We start from the raw sequence: 14,694 nt of genomic DNA on the forward strand, positions 1-14,694 counted from the left end.
TGTGGACTGCTGGTCCTCGCAGTCCCACACCCGGCAAAGACTGTAGAAAGCAAAGACACCTCAGCCAGCAGCTGCGAGCGGCACCCACATAATACAATAACTGTTTTTATGTTATGTTGCAGTTTTGAATCTTAAGATGAACCTAGCTATATAACTTCATGCACTCAATTCAATATACCAAATCCAAAGCAAAACGCAAAACTTTATTTATTAGTTACCTTTTAACATTATAGCACCCTTTCCTACAACATAGCTGCACAATTTCTTAGTTCTCACTTAAACATGGTTAAAGACCAGTTTATCCCTTCTGTAGTACCTTTTAAAATAAACATCAACCAAAGTGTAGAAGTACATACAGTGTCTCAACACTGTAAATCTGAAAACACAGCATAAGACCTATTTGTGTGCCTCTCTACCACTGCGCAACTGGTATGTTTACTATCTCAGTACTTTTCTACTTAAATGTATCACATTTAAAGTTTGCCAAACGGTCCATATAAAAATCTGCACAATAATCTCTATCAGAGCATAAAGCTCACTGATTCTTCAGAGTACATGCGAAGAGTGTGTGACGGGTTCAATATATATTTCACCAGATGGTTCTCAAAGACTAAATATTCCTCACTAAAATTTATAAATTCATTTATTTATGGTTGAATACATGAATACTCCCTGGATGATTGAATGGGTGCATAGGTAGTGCATAGGTGATTCCTTGAGTATACAGGCAGTGCCAGGATGATTCCCTGAGTATGTGAGAACTCCATGGGTTCTTCCATATCTGCATAGTTACTGCCTGCATGTTTGCATGAGTATATCACTACTATCTAGGTGTTTGGATGAGTAGTGCCTGAATAATTTGGAAAGTGCATCACTAATGCCTCGATCATTCAATGCATGAATTGGTTGGATGATTAAATGAGTGCCACTCTAGTGCCTGGATGATTGCAGGAGTACATGCATAGTATATAGGTGATTTATAGAGTGCATGAATAGTGCATATGGGATTGTTTTTGTGCATACATAGCACCTGGCCGATTGGATGAGAGAATGAGTAGCGTTTCAGTGATTGCATGAGTACCTGGCTGCTGCCAATGTGTTTTGTTTGAGTGAACAGGTAATGCATGGGTGCTTGTATAAGTACATGGGTAGTGCCTGGATAATTGATTTAGTGCATCAGTGGTGCCTGGCTGATTAGATGAGTGCATGACTAGTGTCTGAACGATTGCATTAGTCTATTGTTAAAGTTTGAGTGATTGCATGAAAGCAAGTGTATTACTGGTGTGATTGTATTAGTGCAACAGTATTGCCTCAGTAATTGAATGAGTGCATAGGTACTGGATGGGTGATAGGTTCACTGCAATGGTACTGCCTGCATAATTGGATGAGTGCACCGGTTGTTCCGCAGTATATCAATGAGTGCATAAGTTGTAAGTGGGTGTTTGGATGAGTGCATGGGTTATGCATGGGTGTTTGAATGACTGCATAGGTTCAGCCTTGGTGATTGTATAAGTGAATGATTAGTGCCTGGGGGATTGGTTGAATGCAGGGGTAGTGCCTGCATAGTTCAATGACTACATAATTAGTGCCTGCATGATTGCAAGATAGCATATGTGGTGTCTGGGTAATTGATTAAGTGCGTAGACAGTGCGTCAGTGTTTTGATGAATGCCTTGGTAGTTACTGACTGATTAGATGAGTGCCAGAGTAGTGCCTGGCTTACTGTGAAAGTACCTCCTTTGTTGTTAGAAACATAGCAGTTGTGACTATATCTATGACTCATTAAATCCTCCAGTCAGTATGAAACTACCTGTTTTAGTGTATCTATCCTTCTCTAGTGAGCTATGTGTTAAGTCTAAATATCCCATTTGATATAAAATTCGATACATGGCTCTCTAGGAGCATACATTAATCTGTTACTCATGCAGATGCATCAGTACGTTTCTAAACTGAAAACAACAATTCTCACTTTTTCAAAGCACAAAACCTTTTCTTAATGGCATACCTACATCATTTCCCAAATATTGCTTGTCTTTAAAACATATATTGAGCATATCTCAAAGAAAAGTTACACACCAAGTGAAGCTAGCACAGGAACTCTGAAGAGATATTTTGCACTATTAATCTCCTCAATTTTAAACAGAACATGCTTAAAGAAATGCACCACACTCACAAAAATACATATTTTCAACAACCTTAAAGAACATAGATCACTATGTTAACATATATGTGAGATCAGATGCATATACCGCTTCATGCCATCTTTCCAAACATATATAGTTCTTTACATCTTTAATTAAACTCAAGATTCTCATTGTACATATAACTATCTGCTACCAGAAAAACCATATCTCCCCATCTAAACATATGCAAACCAGTCACGTAAGTGTAAAAACACATTGACAAACACTTTCCTAATACATACCTAACCAGTATTACTGCCTTACAATTCATATACAGGTGCAGCACATTTTCTTATCTTTTATTCATGACTACACTAATAATGTGACTAAAAGTACTATAGTTCCCAGAATGCAAATACCATAGATCAGTCTGTTCTGCGCAAGATGCTTAGACATTTAGAACATTGTTATTTTTAAAGGCAGTGCTCATGGTAACTTTCAACATTGCTAACATCTTAAACACACATCCTCTGCCAGATACAGTTCATCTGATATATTTTTTTTCACATTACTGTGATACTCTTTTTTTTTTTTTTATCAAACTGCCATATACATCTTCATTTTTTAATTTATTAAACAGTTATATACATACCATTGAATTGTTTGTAGATTATATTGTTGTTTTATCTCTTTCTGGATAGTTTTGACACTGTTAAGATTTGTAGAAACTAAGCATATGAATGGTACACCACTCTCATAGAAGGCAACTCTAAAATGTCCACCTCGCGAACTTTCCACCATGATCATGAGAAAGGTAGCAAATGAAATCATGTCTTTCATTTTAGACTACTGTATCTCCACTTGTTAATGGTTAGCATCTGTTAACCCGAGGTTCGGTCTCCATGTGTTCACGAAGTTTTCACAATGGTCTCGGAGTAACCGCGAAACAAAACTGGAGTTGAAACCGATATTTAGCTTCAGTTTAAAAAAATGTATATACTGTACAGCAGTTTATTATAAAGTCCTGAGTTGGAAATTGAAGTTTACCAATACTTAAATTGCCATACCTCCTCAACTTTAAAAAAACAGTTTTCTGTCTCCTTAACACCCTTCCACCCCAATACGCTCTTAGCTCAGTGTACCCAGCAACCCAGTGGCACCAGTAGGTCACAAATTCACAGCACATTCTAGAAGGAACATGCTACTTCAAAAACAGATACGGCAGATGAGGATTACTTCACGATTCAAAAGCATATCCATATCTGTATTACATTTTTTTTTTAAACAACCAATGATAGGCCTTCTTGCTAATGCATCCAACACACTAGCTAATTTTATTCACTTAGAAGCTGACAGCATCTAATGAAATATATCTTTTTTCTAAACCTCCATTTTAACTGCTTTTCATTCGGAAAACTACCTAATTTCATCTCCCGTGTTCTCCTGACTGCTATTGCTCCTTCACTTCAAAATGCTTAAAGTGTGGATTGTGGGCCACAGCTATGTCTATTGGACTAGAGAGGGTGCAAAAAAGAGAGGTATTGAGAGGAACTTGTGTTTGCCAAATGTGGATATTAGTTGGTTTGCCGAGAGAGTCACAAAGTTTAATATGTTAACACACAGTGATTGAGGTAGAGCTGGAAATCCTAACGAAGGATACCTTTGCTGAACTGATGTTGCTTTTCTCTCAATGGAAGCGGTCAAATCAATTCTGTCCTCAAATTGAGAAAGCTAGGAAATATGTTAATAAAATGGTTTATGCTTTCCTCACAGACCATAACATGGGCTCTATCTTTAACAACAATCTGCGTTTTAACATGCGTGGGATATATAGAGGTGATGGAGTTGACTTTACAGACTAAGAGAACAGGGTGTTTCTAAGCAACCTGAAACTCTGCATATAATCTTATCTGTAACACTCTCAACACAAAGCCTCTTGTCAGAGCCACCCAAAACATTGTTCATTTTCTTGTAAGATTGTTGTGAGTGTTTGAAATTCACGACAACGTTGCGCTCACCACGATCACGTCGCGAAATCCCAAAACGAAAGCAGACATTCAACGACCACCACCAAATTAAAACATTTTAACTTAAAGTAATTCTGACTATTAGAATACACACATTACTAACTTAAAGAACATGTTTGTACACATATATTTGTAGTAACTTTAAAAACAACTGTGTTGGAACCCCACTTCCTGTTTTCACAATGACGCTGATAGTCACAAGGACTTCCGTAATCATGACCATTGCGCCTTCTTTAAGAGGTGTTTAACACATACATGCACACATTTGACAGTATTTTAGACACTTGGGATCTATTACTGCACTGTTTAAAGTCATATTATTTATATGGGGAGTTTGTACAAAAACAATTGTTTAAAGCAATTCTCCATGTTCGCGAATACTCAAGAGTATCACAAAGACGTCAAAAACTGCGATGATAATGCCTTTTTTATTAAAGTGTAAAACACATATATGCAGGTATTTTACAGTATTTTAGATATTAGGGGTTTATTAGTGCACTGTTTAAGATCATAATTTTTCATGGTGGCTTGTATAAAATTAATCTTTTAAATTCGATCTCCCGTTTTTGTGGTGATGCCAGGCATTGTGGATATGTCGATACCCACGATGGTACACAGCTGGTGGTCATAGTGACGTCACATATATTGTGTGTGATTATAAAAAAATCCATTTTGGACACAACTTGTGTCACTAATATCCCCATTTGTCGAACATGGGGTCCGAGTACCTCTACCCTGACTCCTTAAGTCACTTTTAAAAAATTGTTCAGCCACGGGAACCGTCCCTCAGTACATAAAATGGTGGGCGCATCTTTCTGTTCAGGTTGCATCCAGCCAATCTCAGCATACCCGTTGGCGCGCTTTCGCTATTCACCTCAAACACTGTTATATTCCATATAGGTGCCCCGATATAGGCCAGGGTAACATCACACCCTTTCACCTATATTCGTCCCTACACTTCATACATAACAGGCTGCTAGGACTGACCCTTTACCTAGTTTCAGCACTGCCTACAGAATGTGGGATTATCCCTGAACAATAGCCTCATACATTATGCATGAGTATCCTTGGATTTTTGGAAACTTAGCAGGACTACCATCTTCTGTATAATAACTATGTACAAGGTTCATTCCCGACGTCATCCTAAGTCTGACAGTGGTACAGCAAGGTAGAACCCCTGGGGATACCTTTGGGTATATAAACATCACATCTTGCTGAGCTAGAGAGAGGAGATCACAACTTCCATGCCGACACACTGACGCGAGATGCTGAGGTTCCTGCATGAAGATACTCCAGCTCGCAGTGGTCTGAAAATCCCTTGCGGGGTGTCCAACTCGAGACCAAGATGGGGTCCTACAGTCTCTCACTTCAGGTAATGGGGTTGACTTTATCCTAGAGAGATTCTTGGCTTAACACCTACACACATGCTAGGTACACTTATGTACATCTAGTTAGGATTACATCGTCGGAGTACACATTTTTATTGTCATGTATTTTATATACTTGCCTATGTTCATGATTATAGCAGAATGCTAGAAATGTACTATCCTTGCACCTTCTAATTGTTTCTAATTATTTATATGTTACTGTCTAGTGGTTGTTTCAGCACACCTATTTTACACTAGAATGACGCATGTTCAATAAATACTTATTGAAAAACTTCCATATTGTTTATTCTGTGTATCTCTCTGAGACTAAGTGAGCACGAGTGACTGAGTGAAAAGTATTGCACTGTTTCCATGATTCTGAGGGATCAGGGTTGTCATATTCGATAGTTGCCAAGAAATTTTCTTTACTTGGTAATAGGACTTTCTAGTGGCACTGTGAGCTAGCTGGTATACAGGCCAACATACTCGGTGGGGGTGCCTGGAATCAGTCTGGACACCAAGCCCACAGTGTAGGTTGTCTAAACGTGCCGATCCTGTACAGGTTTTATAGGAACTACACAAGAACACGACGCGATGCACCCGCGATCATCGCGAAACCGGCGCAACTTTCTGTTAAGGTTGCGCCTAGCCAATCAGAGCGAAAACACTGCAAAACATCCGTGACCAGAGATATAACTATATTGTCCAGATTTAATTTCTCAAAAACTACTGAACCAATTTGCACCAAATAACAGAAAGCACAATCTGCATAACATCTACCTTTCTGCTCAAATTTGGTATAATTCCGTCCAGCGGTTTGAGCTGTAGGTTCGACAGCCATTCCTATGTGAGTCAACATTTCAAACATACCCTTATTTCATGCAACTATTGCTCAGTCCCCACTGCACGGATCAGGCCCAAACTTTCCATGACACACACAAACTTCTTCTACACTTTTCTCGGAAAAGTTCATGAAGATGGGTCAAACAACGCAAAAGTTATAGGCAAGTCAAAAAACGCTTTTCCTATGGAAACTAGGTCCTAACTAGAACTACCTACTGGCGACTGTCAGTAGGTGATATATACACACACCTCTCGCCAAATTAATACAACTGCTGTATCGTGTCAAATGCGCACTATGGGGGATGTGTGTGGTTCTCTATCCAGGGATCTCATTAGTTTGGGCTCATGTTCTGTGTTTATTGGTGCTCCGAAGGGGCTCTTGATTTTATGAATATTATACAAATTCAGCAAGTAAATTGGATCCTATCACACAGACATGAAAGGAACTTTTGAAAGTTATCTTATCACCATACTAGGAAGAGTTTAGCTTTTAAGTGAAATGAGAGGTGAGCTTGGTCACCATATTCAACATGGATTGGCAAATGCATTTGGAGTGTCCTTCATTGAGAATTCAATAATCATTTAGTTTGCAAATGTATAGCAAAAACATGGGGCAAGAATATTAAAATACAGGAGTAGCACAGCAACACAAACCCAGGTACTGACGTGTACTCTGCTGTAGCGCCACTGTGCCCATTTGTTTAACAAACCCTTTATCTCTTAGCACTACACTTCGGGTTCATTTACTTGGCCCTCCGATGGATCTTGCTTCGTGCTGAGGAGTCGGACATAGGGGATCCAATTCAGTTCCAATGAGGACTAGGAATTGGGTACCGGACGTACAAACCCGTAATTAGATTAATGTATATCACCTGTGCAAGTAAACTGTTATGCTAGACTAAATCTTCTAAAGAAATTCTGTCAGGTCAAGATGATACAATCCAATAAGTTAAAGCTATGCCGAATAACAACATTAGTATCTGCGTCCAGAGATCTCTTTATTGGAATTCTCTTCCCTCATTAATAACCCAATTGTAATTATTAGAGACAAACTATGGAGGGACAGAACCAGGATATAGTGAAGTTAGATATCTATCCTAATTATAAAAGCAGTGAATGCACTAATATCAGGCACTTTAAGTCTAAGAAGTGCAGAATAATCAAATAAATTTGAGGATAACATTCGTTACCAAACCTCTGGAAAAGTTCAGGAAGGGACATGAGCCATAACCGCTCGGAGGTACTCTCCCATGAGGGAAAGAAGTCCGGGAATAGCGCACACAGCTTATGCGTCAGCCGACAGGAAAACCAATAGAGTCTGCAAGGAAGTTTCAAAAGCAAGGAGAAGCAACAAGACCTCTCTCTCCAAGAGTGCGCAAGCTAGACTGTCCTTTCGTCACATCAACTTATAATATAATTCTTAAGTTCCGGGGTGACACCTCCTATGTCACCTCATCTGATCAGACCACTAAGTCCACTATTCAGTTCGTATAGCGTGATTGTCATGCAGCATAAAAAGTCCCCTTATAGCAGAAAGGTGGTGATCATCACGTAAGCTGTCAAACCATCCTGTGTATTACATTCAAACAATAGTCCTTTTGTAAAAGCTTGAGTGAGTTCAAGAGGACAGTTTCCCATGGCAGATGTTCCCAAAGTACCTTAGAACAGCTTGACATAGTAATAGAAGGTTTATTTAAAGAGGGGTTGATCTTAATTGGTGGCGATTTGAATTGCCACTTTGAACCAATCAAAGACCTTGATGACTCCTATGAACGGGAAGTAGATGAGATTTGGGCAATCCCTGAGATTAATAGCCCCCTGGCTCGTGCATGGTCAGCTTTGGCCCTACAAATAAAAGCTTTGACCCTTAAATACTCTCTTCGGGCCTGTAATGGCCGTTTTAATTCTGATACCCCTGATAAATGCACCTACAATAGAATTGGACATGAGTCAATCTTGGACTACGTCCTGATTGAATGCAAGGGCTGGTCTATGATTGCTGATTTTATTATACTTCCTAGGCATGATAGTGACCATAATGCCCTAACAGTATCTCTACCATGTCATATACATAGTGGCCACACTGAGCCAGAATATTCAATCAGGCAGTATTTATTTCTCTCCAATAATAAGAGGAAGGTAAAGTGGTCACAGGTGGAGAGGTGTGACAAAAATATGGTCACACTATATGAGAGTATAATTCCTGATTTTGAGCAATTGTATGACCACCTGGATGCTAGTATTAGCCCTGATCTATTTTCCAAAGTTGGAGCTGTGAATGATAATATTTTTTGTAAACTAAGGCAGGTATTTAGTAAAGCAAATCCTACCTCTAATAGGGGTTACAAAAAAGTGGTGACTTGGTTTGATAAAAGCTGTGCCGAAGCCAAAAAAGCCCTCATCGCAGCGATTAAAGATAGGTCCCAAACCAATATTAAATTAGCTAGGGCCCAATACAAAAAGAGCATTATTGCGGCCAAGACAACATGGGGTATAGCACAGTGGGACAAAATGAAAAGTGCCCTTGAATGTAAGGATGTGAAGGGCTTTTGAAACTTGGTTGCTACTGGATCTAGTGAAGGGCGGACACCCCTGGAACCCAATATTGCGGCTGAAAGCTGGGTCCTTCACTACCGGGCCCTTTATTCTCTGGAGCCTGATAGTGCAGTTTATATAAGTCCAATACCTAATAGTGCCCACAGTTTAGAACTAGATCCTCCCCTGATTTCTATCAAAGAGGTAGAAACCTCTATTGATAGAATTATTCCAGGAAAAGCGCCAGGTCTAGATTATGTCCCGGGCGAACTCTTTAAGAGAGAGAGCCTAAAATTTGGGGTCCATTTTTATGTGTGATTTTTAACAATATTTTACTTGGGATGGATATACCTGAATCTTGGCTAGGGGCAGAGGTTATCCCTATATTCAAAAAAGGCTCCCCACTTCTCCCATGTAATTATAGGCCAATTAGTTTGCTTGACGTCACGCAAAAGGTCTTCTCCAGAATTATCATAGATCGAGCCCAAACCTGGCTAGAGGAAAACGAAATTCTGTCCCATCTCCAGGCTGGGTTTAGATCGAAAATTTCAACATTAGATCAGGTATTTAGGCTCCAGCTCCTCTACTGGAAAACGGTGGAGGTAGAAAGGGGGAGTCTCTATCTGGTCTTTGTTGATTTGAGAAGTGCCTTCGACATGGTACCTAGAAAAGCACTCTGGAGGGTGCTGCGGGAGCTGGGGCTTCCCCCCTACCTCCTTGAGACAATAAAACGCCTCCATGGGAACTATGCAAGAGTGAGATATGGGAAAAATGGGGATCTTACCAATTCTATCCCAGTAAAGAGGGGAGTGAGACAGGGGTGTGTCTTAGCTCCTACACTTTTCTGCATATACATCAACGGTCTGGTGCACGCCCTGCGCCAATGCGAGAACATTGATGCACCTAGGTTGGCGCAGGGTCTTGTACCGGCGTTGATGTTTGCAGACGACACACTCCTTCTCTCTAAATCCCCTATGGGGCTCCAGAGGATTTTGGACGGGTTTTTAAGCTTTTGCAAGGATCGCGGTTTAGACATCAATGTACAAAAGACTAAATATATGGTCTTTAATCCGCGAAAATACACCCATCCTGGTCCTCACCTGAAAGGAGTTCCTTTAGAAAGAGTTCAGGAATTTGAGTATCTGGGGGTGACCTTAAATGAAAAAATGCTCTCGGCCACCCAATTAACCAAGGCCAATCTCAAATTAATCCAAACTTCAGGGGGTGTAGCAAAATTTTTTAAGAACACACATTACAAACCACTAAGTCCCGTGATAGAAATTTATAAAACCCAGATAAGAAGTGCTACTCTATATGGTGCCGAGATTTGGGGACATTCTACAACTAACTCTATTACAATCACCGAGAACAAGTTTCTCAGGCGGTTAGTTGGGCTACCACAGAGCACTCCCTTGCGCCTAGATCTTGGCGTAAGACCTATCACTAAAGAGGCTGGTTGTAGGCCTCTCCTTTACTGGAGAAGGATTTGGACAGCCCCGGAACTAGTGTCATTTAAAAATGAGCTGATTGAGATCCTTAGTACCCCTGGGAGTGGGAGATATCCGTGGCTTGCATACATTAAAAAATATCTAATTCTCATAGGCCTTGGCGATTTATGGGATAATCCAAGTGTCACTTGTTTTAATGTCACACGTAAAAAACTGATTGAAAGGTACTGGGAGGTGCATATGAGTGATATGAATACAGGTACCAGATCTGGGCCCATGTCTTTTACATTTTTAGAGTTTAAATGTATATATGCCCTGGAACCAGTCCTTGATGTGATCCAACCCACTCTCGCCAGGAAACTTTTTCTGCAGTTCCGTCATGGATGTCTCCCGCTCCATGCTGTGACGAATAAATGGTCCAACGGTACAGATAAGGGTTGCCCTGCATGTTTAGCTAATGAAGAAACTGATTTACATGTTCTGTTTTTTTGTGAAGGCTATTGTAAAATTCGACGGAGTGAGCTCATAAATTTATGTAGGAATTTGGGCTCTTCACGTTGTATGGAAGTTTATAGACTGCTAAAAACAAATACTGATCTTTCTATTGTCTATGCAGTATCCAGATTTTTATATCTCATGTGGTGCATCAGGGCAAATCTTCTGAAAGAGAAATAATTTTTTACTTATTCTTAAAACTTGTAAATATTTTAAACTTGTTTTTTATTTAATGACTTGTAAAATGGATTTTGTACATTGATGTCTCTTTTATGGCTTATGCCGAAATAAAGATATATTGACTGACTGACAAAGTAGCGAAATTGTTGCAAGCAGTCCTCATATGCCAATGGAAACTCTCCCCATGAGACCTAGTTTCTCTTCACATTGCAAGTTTACGAAGACTTTTCATGAGAACAGAATCAAGCAAAGTACTAAAATGCAGGCCTAAATTAAATTTGGTACATGAAATATGGAATATAAAATAATGGAAATATACATTTCATTTAGAACTTTTGGGACCTTATATATTTCTTTCAACTTATTTGCACTCATAAAGCTATTTAGTTACATTGTAAATAGTATGTGCAACTATGACATATTACAGCATTTTCAAAGTACCAACGTGTAAAATTATTTTTTTTAAAACATAAATTAATATTGTTTCTAGTAATTTCCTAAAAGTTTCAGAGCACTGGGTTTTAGCATAAACGTGCAGCACTCTTTTCTCACTTGCTGCACAATTTCACATATGCAAAATATAGAGTTTAGAATGAGACTCCTCAACAGCACGCATAATATACTCTAGATTACATTTGTTTTCATTCATTCTTCACACATCATTTCATAAATGTAAAGAAGAAAATGTCCTAACTATGTGAATTTATCACTTAACATCTTCTATTGCATTATGGAACGATACACCAATACTAGTAAATAGAATACATTCTATGTTATTCAGATGACTACATTTAATCTAATTTCTCATCTGCATGCTTTTATGATGCAGTAACTAAGTTGTCTCAAGATTTTACTCCTGTTTCCTCAACGTATGGTTAGTTCAATTGGTGCACGTTTGTCAACTTTTCTCCCAAATGTGACATCGATTTTGGGTCAGTCAAAAAGGTTCAGCAGCTTATCTGCTTTATCAACTCCTTTAGAGGTGGCTGGGTACGTGTTTAGGCAAAATGCTGTTATTTACAGTTTAATACCATCAGTGGATGAAGTATGCTGACGCAGTGACCTGTTCCGTGGTAGGTGGGTGCAAAAGTGAATAACACTTGAAAAGGATAAAAGTGAAAGACCCTGCTGTAATGTCTTGCGAGTTAAAATTAAAGATGACGGGACCCTTTAGGTTCCTTACTGAATCTGAAGAACAGTGATGTAAGTGCGTGGGTGATAGAATTAATGATGTAGAATGTTCAGTTAATGGTTACACGCTGAGGAATAAAGACGTGTAATACTAAGCTGTGTCTATGGCGTGATCCTTTGCAATGTGCCTGGGCTGCGGAGGACACTACAACTGGCGATAAGATAGGCGATTACAAAAACCCTGCAACCTGAAGAACCGAGAGTGCTCTCCTGGAGGGGTTGCCGTGGTCACGCAAACTGCTCGTGTGTTCCACGTGTGCATCAGTCGAATTGAAAATCGGCAGGTCGCGTGTGTAGAGTCAAAGCCCCACTCCAGCCAGTGCAAGGCCTGTGAAGAAAGTGAAGGCATTACAGAAAGTTTGTCATCTGCTTGAAATTTGCTGGTAAAGGTGAGACAAGAGGTACTGCGGCATAACTCAATACTGTACAGAACATTAACATTAAAGAGACAACCAGGAAGAGAGAAGGGCTATAGGCAGTGGTAGCCGAGTGCAGGAAAGCTCTAAAAAGGAGATTCATTTCTGACACAAAGAAACACTTAAGGCAGTAGAATCTAGGTACAAGGCAAAGAAGTGAGCAGGATGAAAACCCGTGCAAGAAACAAAGCTGCTACTCTCTGCCAAAGAGGAAGACCGTGCCTCACAACCAGATATCTGGCGCGATGACCCAAATGTCAGCACGCGGCTAGTGCTTGATGAAGGTGCCAGTCCAAGTGGGCAGCAGATGCTGCAGAAACGAGCTCCACTCCTGACAGCAGAAGGTTCCACAGACTATGATGCTACCACGTTACTCAAACCACCTCCTCTCTTTTATACTGCCAAAAAGCAAAATATTGACGATAAATGAACTGCCTGGATCGAAAACGTTGATGATTTCATTGATACGCTGAAAGAAGTAAATGGCAAGAAGATCATTAAGTATCTGAAGAATTTGGTGGGTGAAGGAGTAAAAAAAAGTGATAAAGAAAATAGCATACAGTGGTGAAGTAACGTACTGTCAAATCAAAGAGGTGCTGAACAGTAAGTTCAATCCAATGCCAAATGTTGATTATGAAAGATAGATCTTTAACCAAGAAAGGCAGAAAGCTGGCAAAACAATGAATGAGTTTGTAGAAAGACTTGATTCACTCATCAAGCATTGCAAATTCAACAAGTTCAATGATTTTTAACACAGACTTTGAGTTTTCAAAGGGAAAAAGAATATTAGAGTAGCATCATATGTTGGTATGACAATCTGTTTACAGTATAGATAGTATCTTTGCAATCAGTGGTTTGCTCCTCGTATAGAAGAGAGCTCAGCAAATCTAGTTGTCTGCATCTGAATGCTTGAAAAGCTGAAAAAAAACAATGAACAATATCCATCCCACCCCCAACCTGTTAACTGTGTCAACGAGTTCAGTGATGAAAAGGCCATGCGTCTCAGTATAATAGATGCTTGTTTCTCCGATTCCTTCAGACAACGAATACTGAAAGAGACACTGAGCTTGGAGCAAGTACTCATGGCTGCCAGAGCGGAAGAAAGAGCTGACAGACAATTAGGTAACATGGAGGCCAGAACGGCCCAAAATATAGTGTGAAAAGTAAGTTAAGATACAAGTAGAAGAGCCATAAAGTAATGCCTCCAAAGAAAATCAAGTTGTGTTTTCAACGTGGATTTTCCTTTCCGCATGAAGACGATGTCCCGCCATTGGACAGATATGCATAGAATACTGGAAAGAGAACCATTTTGTAACGCTTTGCAAAGCGAGAAAATGATAAAGTGCGTCACATCAAGAAACAAAATGAAGGAAAGATCAAGTGTCTTGCATTGCGAAAACAAAATGGATGCCAGAAAGTTTCAGAGACGTTCCAACCATGCCCACAAGCCCAAGCATCAGTTGAGGCAAGTAGAAACGATGTCGATTGTCATCAAATTACTTGTCTAAAAGTTGGTCACCTTCATTATCAAGCGACAGTGAGGAAGATTGGAGTGTGATGTCAGTGTTGACCACTGGATGGCGTGTGCATGTAGGATTAGCTTATTGCTTGGAAGAATGCTGGTCAAAGCTGGATCCACAAGTTAAAGAGTAAAATTAATTTGGACACTGTCCCAAAATCACACTGAAAGTGAATGGGTGCTACATACCTTTTTATTATAGACAGTGGCGTGTCCATAAACATTATGCCAGAGGAAAAGTATTATGAACTGTCTCCAGTACCCCGTTTAATGTCGTCGAAAACCAAAGTGAATACAAGGGTTGCTTCAACACCACTGCAAATTCGAGGTTTATTCACAGCAACTGTGAAGCATAAAAAGATGAAAGTAAAAGCACCAATTCATGTCCTGCAAAGCACTTCATCAAGTGCATGTTTCAGTACTGCTGCAGACATGGGGCTGATTTTTGTAAACTACAATGTCAAATCCTATCGAGAGATAATGAATCAGTTTTCCTCCTTGTTTCATGGACTAGGATGACTTAAGACCATGAAAGTGCAACTTCTCATAAA

At 39.7% G+C, this 14,694-nt stretch overlaps 1 protein-coding gene across 6 annotated transcripts in view; it reads left to right on the forward strand.

The window, feature by feature from the left end:
• PPP1R13L (protein phosphatase 1 regulatory subunit 13 like) overlaps nt 1–14,694 on the forward strand; it is a 953,402-nt gene that overhangs the window by 617,140 nt on the left and 321,568 nt on the right. The gene's annotated exons all lie outside the window — the stretch shown is intronic.

The sequence above is a fragment of the Triturus cristatus genome, chromosome 9, assembly GCF_964204655.1.
Source record: "Triturus cristatus chromosome 9, aTriCri1.1, whole genome shotgun sequence".
Classification (NCBI taxonomy): domain Eukaryota; kingdom Metazoa; phylum Chordata; class Amphibia; order Caudata; family Salamandridae; genus Triturus; species Triturus cristatus.